This window comes from Chiloscyllium plagiosum, unplaced genomic scaffold, assembly GCF_037043375.1.
Source record: "Chiloscyllium plagiosum isolate Xiang-an unplaced genomic scaffold, Cpla_swu_hap1 HiC_scaffold_16, whole genome shotgun sequence".
In the NCBI taxonomy this organism is placed as follows: Eukaryota; Metazoa; Chordata; class Chondrichthyes; order Orectolobiformes; family Hemiscylliidae; genus Chiloscyllium; species Chiloscyllium plagiosum.
Genome location: NW_028270154.1, coordinates 50,268,244 through 50,275,973, shown reverse-complemented (window position 1 = coordinate 50,275,973; position 7,730 = coordinate 50,268,244). Strand labels below are relative to the sequence as shown.

Genomic DNA, 7,730 nt, shown 5'->3' with positions numbered 1-7,730 from the left:
GTTTCTGTTGGATCTACTTCCACCACCATTTTACACAGTTCATTGCCGATCACACCAACTTGCTGTTCCTGCACCGATTTGAAAATTGTACCATTTGGATTCTATTGTCCCATGCTTCTAACTGACTTCTGTCACCTCTCACATTGACTTGAATTGTATGTTCTATTTTTTTTACCCATTCTGCTCAAAAGGGCAATATGTTTCTCTTTTTTTTGAATATCTTTTGAATGTGTGTATATTGACATCAAACATGCCAACTTTGACGATTCCCTCACCAAGGAGAAAGTGACGGCTGCAGATGCTGGAGATCAGAGTCGAAGAGTGTAATGCTGGAAAAGCACAGCAGGTCAGGCAGCATTCGAGGAGCAGGAGAGTTGATGTTTTGGTCATAATCCTGATGAAGGGTAATGATGAACGTCCCCTCACCAACGCTTCATCAAAGAAACAAATCCTGTTGGTCAAAAATGATTTGTCTTGAATGTACCCATGACAATGTTCACTTAATTATGCCATCGTTTTGTCCAAGATTAAGGAAAATTAAGTTGGCATTATTTTCTCGGCTGCCCCGCCATCTATTCATAAGTACGCTAATTTCCTTAATGCTAATTAATTTTGTCCATGATCACTTCCTAAATGTTTTCCTATCACCCATGGAAAGGCAGGCATGCAACGTTAGGCAAACAAACTTTAACTATATTAAGATATTGATTATAAATCTCTACATTTGAGCACAGTTACAACATTTTCAATTTGAATTGTCACCAAAACACACAATTAGCAAACTGCTATTAGACTTTCCATCTTTTGCACCATTGTTTCCCTCAGCAATCATTGAAGCTGCATCTGTGTTGCATGACTTTATTTCAGTCATTGTGTTGGATAGCCAATGCATTCTGCACTTTATTCTATTCTGCTATGTCCCAAAAAATTTCTTATCAATATCTGTCTTAATTTTAGCGCAAATGTTTTGAATGGGCAAATGATTGGTCCATGATGCATGTTTTTGTTATCATTGATGCTACAAGGCTCTTTGAGGTGAAATACTGGAGATACATCAAATGGGAGAAAAAGTGCATTCCATTTTAAAAGAACTTATTGTTTGTCGTAGACTAAGAAGTATGTTTCCTTCTAGTAAATCTTGTCCTTCCTTCCCTCCCTCCTTACCATTAGAATTATTTGAATCTGCCTTTACCACTTCCTACTTCTCAGTATTAATTGAAAGCATATAGCTCTCCTGAACATCTTGCATTTTGCTCACCCAAGTTGATATGCTCCTGACTTCCATTGAATGGAGACAGTTAGTTATATAAGGGATAGAGTTTACATTCCACTACCTGCAGGGATTTGTCTTCAGTCCTGTCCTCCACCTATCTTGAAATAATATTTTAAAAGTTGGAGCGTCATGAGCTTCTCTCCACCCTCCCTTAAGTTTACAGGAAGGACCAGACTCTTTCTCCAATTTCCCCCATCCCAACAAGAGTCCTTATGTTCCCTTCAGATATCCATTGGTAAATGTAACATCTTCATAGAATGCATTCTAAGAAAATGAAGTGTTAGTATAAATGGTGTAGCATTTTTAAAATTAAAGTTTGATAACTTTTGTTTGAAATATTTTGATTAAACAGATATTATTTAATCTATTTTGAGGTAGGAATTTTGATTAAAGGAAATAAAATGCTTGCTGATGTTGAATAATGCATTAAACTTCTCTTAACATCAATAAGATTTTTTTTCTGAAAGCTCAGAAGCAATATTAAAATTAATCTTAAATCCCCGAATCTTTATATTCTGTGACTTAACATCTGTGCAGTGAATATTTTTGTAAATTAATCCTATCTAAACTATTTCAAAGTATTTTAATACACTGATTTGCATTTTGATTTACACTTTGTTAATCATTTTCAGTTTAAAATCTTGTTCTATCTGTGATTGAACTGAATTTTGTTAAAGAGATTAATGTGAGCTGGTATCACTTGAATATCTAAATTTATTGCAGTACCCTTTTACAAATTGCATGTAGGTGAATTTCCTCTGAGCTTATCTTGTTTCGTTATCATAACTTTGGCAGATGTTCAGAAGTATGTGCTGAAGAGTGGCAACAGTGGAACAGAGTGACATTCATCCCATGTATTTTCCTATATACTGCTTTTGAGTCTCCGTGGAAATGTCTTGGGCATGGTAGTTGTTACTTTGCTGTTAATCTAACTTTTAAGGTAGCTGCTATAAATTGCAAATTTGGTTAATTATATCTACTTGCAAACTGCTGTGGATAATTGGAGGATGGTTGTAATTGCTTATAAATTTTCAAGCTCCAAGTAGAGGTCCCTGCTTTCATTATTTTATAAGTTTTAATCATAGCAAGGCGGGCCACAATACAAGATTGATGTACTGTAGTTGATGTTCAAGACCACTTGTCATTTTGTAGGTGAAATATACCTACTTTGATCGGGGTAATGGGAGTATTGAATGATGAGATAAATAAAAATTGGTGAATAAAAGATTTTAATGGAGAAAGGAGTGTAATGTATGAGAAAGCAGAGTTGAGAGACTGAACTAATAATTTTAAGGATGGGATGATGGCGGGTGGGAACTGATAAGGAGCAGTGACTGGAGGGTCAATGGATTACAGATCGTTTTGAGGGGGTGATCTGAGGCTCGAAACAAACAGTTGTCAGGGGAGGAAATGGTTCATTTAGTGGGCCTTTATCCTGGGTATACAAAATACAGTAAGGTTAGGATGTATTACAGCAAAAGAGGAAACTATATGGAAGTACAGTCAGTTATTCTATAATGTGATGGTTGAGTTCTTGTGCAACCCCACATTGTAGAAAAATCACACTTTAGAAACCATGCTTAAAGTGTTGGTGCTGTAATTGTGTTACAGACAACACATTTTAAATGTTTGCATTTTAGAAACAGCGTTCCCAATTCATCAATTGCGTTACAGCGAATTTGCAATGACAAAGAACATGTTATAACAAAACGACCTGTAGTTATATTGATTACAACCATTACAGCACAAAAGGTGGTCATTGAGCTGGCCGAATTTTGAATGTTAGCCGATTTATCCCACTCCCCTTTTCCTTTTATTTCTGTAGGCTTTCACTTGAAATCTGTCTCCTCTGGTTACTGACCCCCCCCCCCCCCCCCCCGTCACAGAAAGCAGTTTCTCCTTCATTACTTGATCAAAACCCCATCAGTTTTGAGCATATTTACTAAGTCTTTTAGCCTTCTCTTCATGAAATCAAACATTCCCAGCTCCTTTAGCCTTGCCATATAACTGGGGTCCTTTGGCCCTAGCACCATTCTAGTACATCTCGACTGAAGCTGCATTGAGCAATTGACATACTCACTCAAATGTGCAGAATTACTTCTGCTCAGGCCTAACAATGTTTTATAAAGTATAAGCAGCCTGTAAAAGTGAAGATGCTGTATACCTTTTTATAGTGGAGTCCGATTGAATATTTCGCTTAGTGAAATGAATTGGCTGAAATCCTCTGCAATGGTTGGGGTTGACGGATATTTACTATATTGGATTGTGCATTTCTTCCAGGCTTTATGATTCTTATCCAAGTGTCTATAAGGAAGGCAGCTATGATTTTTTTAAATGACACATATGATTGTATTAAGTGGCATAAGAACATGAATCAAATATAGAAATAAAAGGCTTATGGGGTAAATGGTTGCATCAGAATAAGAGGATGACAGGAAGCATAGAAAGTCTGGCACTGTGATCCAGAAATCTAATTATAATTAATTGTGTAATATTTTCAGATCCTCACTTTTTAAAAAAATCTCATTCAGCTTAATATTTTGATTTATTGCATGCAGTAGCAATGGTTACATAATGAAGTTCTCAGATCAGTATTCAAGCGCATATACTTCACACTTTCCATACCACGTCATTACATCATGACACATTTTAGGTAATTATAAGAAAAATCACTTAATACAGCAGTATTATATTTTAATCACCACTAGGCTAAGTTGCACAGTAGTTGGGCTACTTGTTAAATAGATGTGCAAAATATCAAGCAATATATTAAATACCTGGCGGACAGGGCTGTCTTTATAGAAGTTTATTGCTGGCAGACAAGACTCGCCATCAGTAACATGGAATCAGTTAAGACTGCTGCATGCTATTTTTAAAATTTTGTGTTGACTAGTTTCTGTGTAGTGGTGTTAACAACAACACCTAATTTGCCTCATTGAAACATTTGTTTGCTCAATTTAAGTGTTGTTTCTTAATTCAAATACCCTTCTCCTGTATCTTTTGAAGCTAATCACTCTTGGTTTTCTTGTCTACGCCTGCCTATATTGGTGTATTTTAATGACTAGTATTGATGTTTCACTTTTTTTTTCTCTACTAGCTGTAGGTATGAATAACTAATTTAACGTCTGATGTGTACTCTTGCCACATGCACAGTTTTATAAATAACTGGATAAGATTTTGTTTGGTTTAATTTGCGTGATTCACTGTTTGTAATCCCAAAGAAGGTAAACTTCAGTACCATTATTGTATGTCAATATTGCAATGTACAATAGCTTCTAATGCAAATTGAGTAAGAATACTGACACTGTTACTCCTTAATAACATAATGCTATACATTTGTGGTGCATTGATAGTGTCCCTGCCTCTAGACTGGGAGGCTTGGGTTCAAATACCATCTACTCCAAATGTGGGTGGTGTTGCTGAACAGATTTGGTTAGAAAATATCTACATACGATACAATACGTATTGTTAGGAATTCTGACACTTCTATCGGTATCTGCTGTATGGATTCTGCACCCACAGCATCTAACCACCCCACAGTGACTTTTCACCTGAGGGTTATTTGCAACACCAGTTTGTTCTCTTGAAACTCGTGAAGTGGGTTTCACTTTTTGTAAATGGATGTCATGAAGGAGAATTTTGTCTTTACGAGGTCAGAATTTGCAAAGCAGCCATCTAGCTAACTATACAGAAAAGGTGGGATTGAAATTCCTGTGCATAGCCTTTCTGTTTTTGGATACAATCAGTTATTAGCTCCCAAATGTCTGCCCATCTTGCAGCATTGTTCGGCCATATGACTTGTTTTCAGTGTCCATCAGAGCTTCTGAGAAACCTGACTTTCCTTTTTAAATTATGAAAATGCAACTTTTAAGGAATGATTTTGTACAACATTTTAATCAGGATCCTGTCAGCTCAGTTTTACGGGCATATTTCCAATTTGTTATTACTGTTTCTCTTGTTTTTAATTTTTCACAAATGTGGTTCTAACTAGCAAGGCCAGCGCTTGTTGCCTTTCCTAATTATCCTGAATGGAGTGACTTGTTAGATTCATTGCGAGGGCAGTAAAAAGTTTACCACGTTGTAGATCTGGAGTTGTACAGTACAAATAAAAATGGTAGTTGCTTCCATAGAAGTGGACGTGCTGGTGTTGGACTGGGGTGGACAAAGTCAAAGTTGCACTGCACCAGGTCCAACAGGTTTATTTGAAATCACAAGTTTTTCAGCTTTGCTCCTTCATCAGATGAAATGAAGGGAAGCACACAGACAGAGAGATCGAAAGATAGTACAAATGGTGCGAGTGAAGTGTCGACCGGCTGAATAATCTTTACAGGTGATCAAAAGTGTCAGACAGCATGACTAAAGTGTCAACAGCTGAATAACAAATGAAGGGATGACCTATGATCCGATTTAATTGAGGCAGAGATAATTTCAAAAAAAAGTAGAAAATGGTGCTGGAGACAACCCAAATATACAAACTATTTTTAAAGTGATTTTTGCATTCTGTTCCCTCCCAGTCAGGGAACACTTCAGCGATCAAGGACATTCTGCCTTCAAGAGACACAACATAGAAATTGCTGAGCAGAAACTGGTAGCCAAGATCCATAGTCATGAAGACCCTTACTATTCTGTTTTGACAGCACCTTGATAACTTATCATCTCCATATCCTAATTAGTTTGTACAGGATTACTTGTTACTTTGGTTAGACCCTCGGCATGCGACTCTTTTATACCTATCATGTTGTTCCAGTCAAGCTTAAAGTTGTTCTGGAAAAGCACAGCAGGTCAGGCAGCATCCGAGGAGCAGGAGTCATAGAGATGTATAGCACGGAAATGACCCTTCGGTCCAACTCGTCCATGCCGACCAGATATCCCAACCCAATCTAGTCCCACCTGGCCCATATCCCTCCAAACCCTTCCTATTCATATACCTATCCAGATGCCTTTTGAATGGTGCAATTGTACTAGTCTCCACGTTCCTCTGGCAGGTCTCTCTTATATCTTTCCTCACTCACCCGAAATCTATACCCTCTAGTTCTGGACTCTCCCACCCCAGGGAAAAGACTTTGCCTATTTACCCTATCCATGCCCCTCATGATTTTATAAACCTCTATAAAGTCACCCCTCAGCTTCTGACGCTCCAGGGAAAACAGCCCAACCTATTCAACCTCTCCCTGTGGCTCAAATCCTCCAAACCTGGCAAAATCCTTGTAAATCTTTTCTGCACCTTTTCAAGTCTCACAACATCTTTCCAATAGGAAGGAGACCAGAATGGCACGCAATATTACAGCAGTGGCCCAATCAATGTCCTGTACAGCAGCAACATGACCTCCTAGCTCCTGTACTCAATACTCTGACCAATAAAGGAAAGCATACCAAATACCACCTTCACTATCCTAACTAACTGTGACTCCACTTTCAAGGAACTATGAACCTGTATTTCAAGGTCTTTTTTTTTGTTTTCTCAGCAACACTCCCTCGGACCTTACCATAAAGTGTATAACTCTTGCTAAGATTTGCCTTCCAAAAATGCAGCACCTCACATTTATCTAAATTAAACTCCATCTGCCACTTCCAGTTTTGGTGTCATCAGCAAACTTACTAACTATACTTCTTATGCTCCCATCCAAATCATTAAATTGACATTTCAGGCAGGAGTCCTTCATCAGGAATTCCTGATTCCTGATGAAGGGCTCCTGCCCGAAACATCGATTTTCCTGCTCCTCGGTTGCTGCCTGACCTGTGCTTTTCCCGCACCACTCTAATCGTGACTCTAATCTCCAGCATCTGCAGTCCTCACTTTCACCGTGTTATTCCAGTCATTTGGTTTGTCTCCAGCACCATCTTACACTTGTTGTTTTTTTAAAATTGTAATGATCTCTTTGCCCCAATTAATTGGATTAAAGGTCATCCCTTCACTTGCCATTCAGCTATTGACATTTTATTCATGCTGTCTGACACTTTTGATCATCTGCAGAGACTTACTATTCAGTCTGTCGACGCTCCAATCACACCATTTGTACTATATTTTGATCTCTCTATCTATAAATTCTGTGCCTTCGTGCTTCCCTTCATTTCATCTGATGTAGGAGCAGTGCTACAAAGGCTTGTGATTTTAAATAAACCTGTTGGACTATTATCTGGTGTCATGTGACTTCTGACCGCTTCCATAGAAGACATTGAAAAACTGGGTTTTCACAGCAAGTTGCTATGGTCACCACTACTGAGATTAGCTTCATATTCATATGTATTAATTGAATTTAAGCTCCATAGTGAAATCTGACTGCTTTTATTAAGCATTAGGCTGACCGCTGCATAACGAGTCCTTTTGACACAAGTACCATGTCATCAACTGTCTTTCCCCAGCCTAGACCCTTTGCAATGGTCTCTTCATCATCACAAATGGCAGAAACTCCATGGAGAATTAATTGTGATTTTAGTTCGGGAGGGAGGCTATAAG

At 38.0% G+C, this 7,730-nt stretch overlaps 1 protein-coding gene across 1 annotated transcript in view; it reads left to right on the top strand.

The window, feature by feature from the left end:
* Window positions 1-7,730, top strand: part of unc5a (unc-5 netrin receptor A) — a 627,961-nt gene that overhangs the window by 35,729 nt on the left and 584,502 nt on the right. The gene's annotated exons all lie outside the window — the stretch shown is intronic.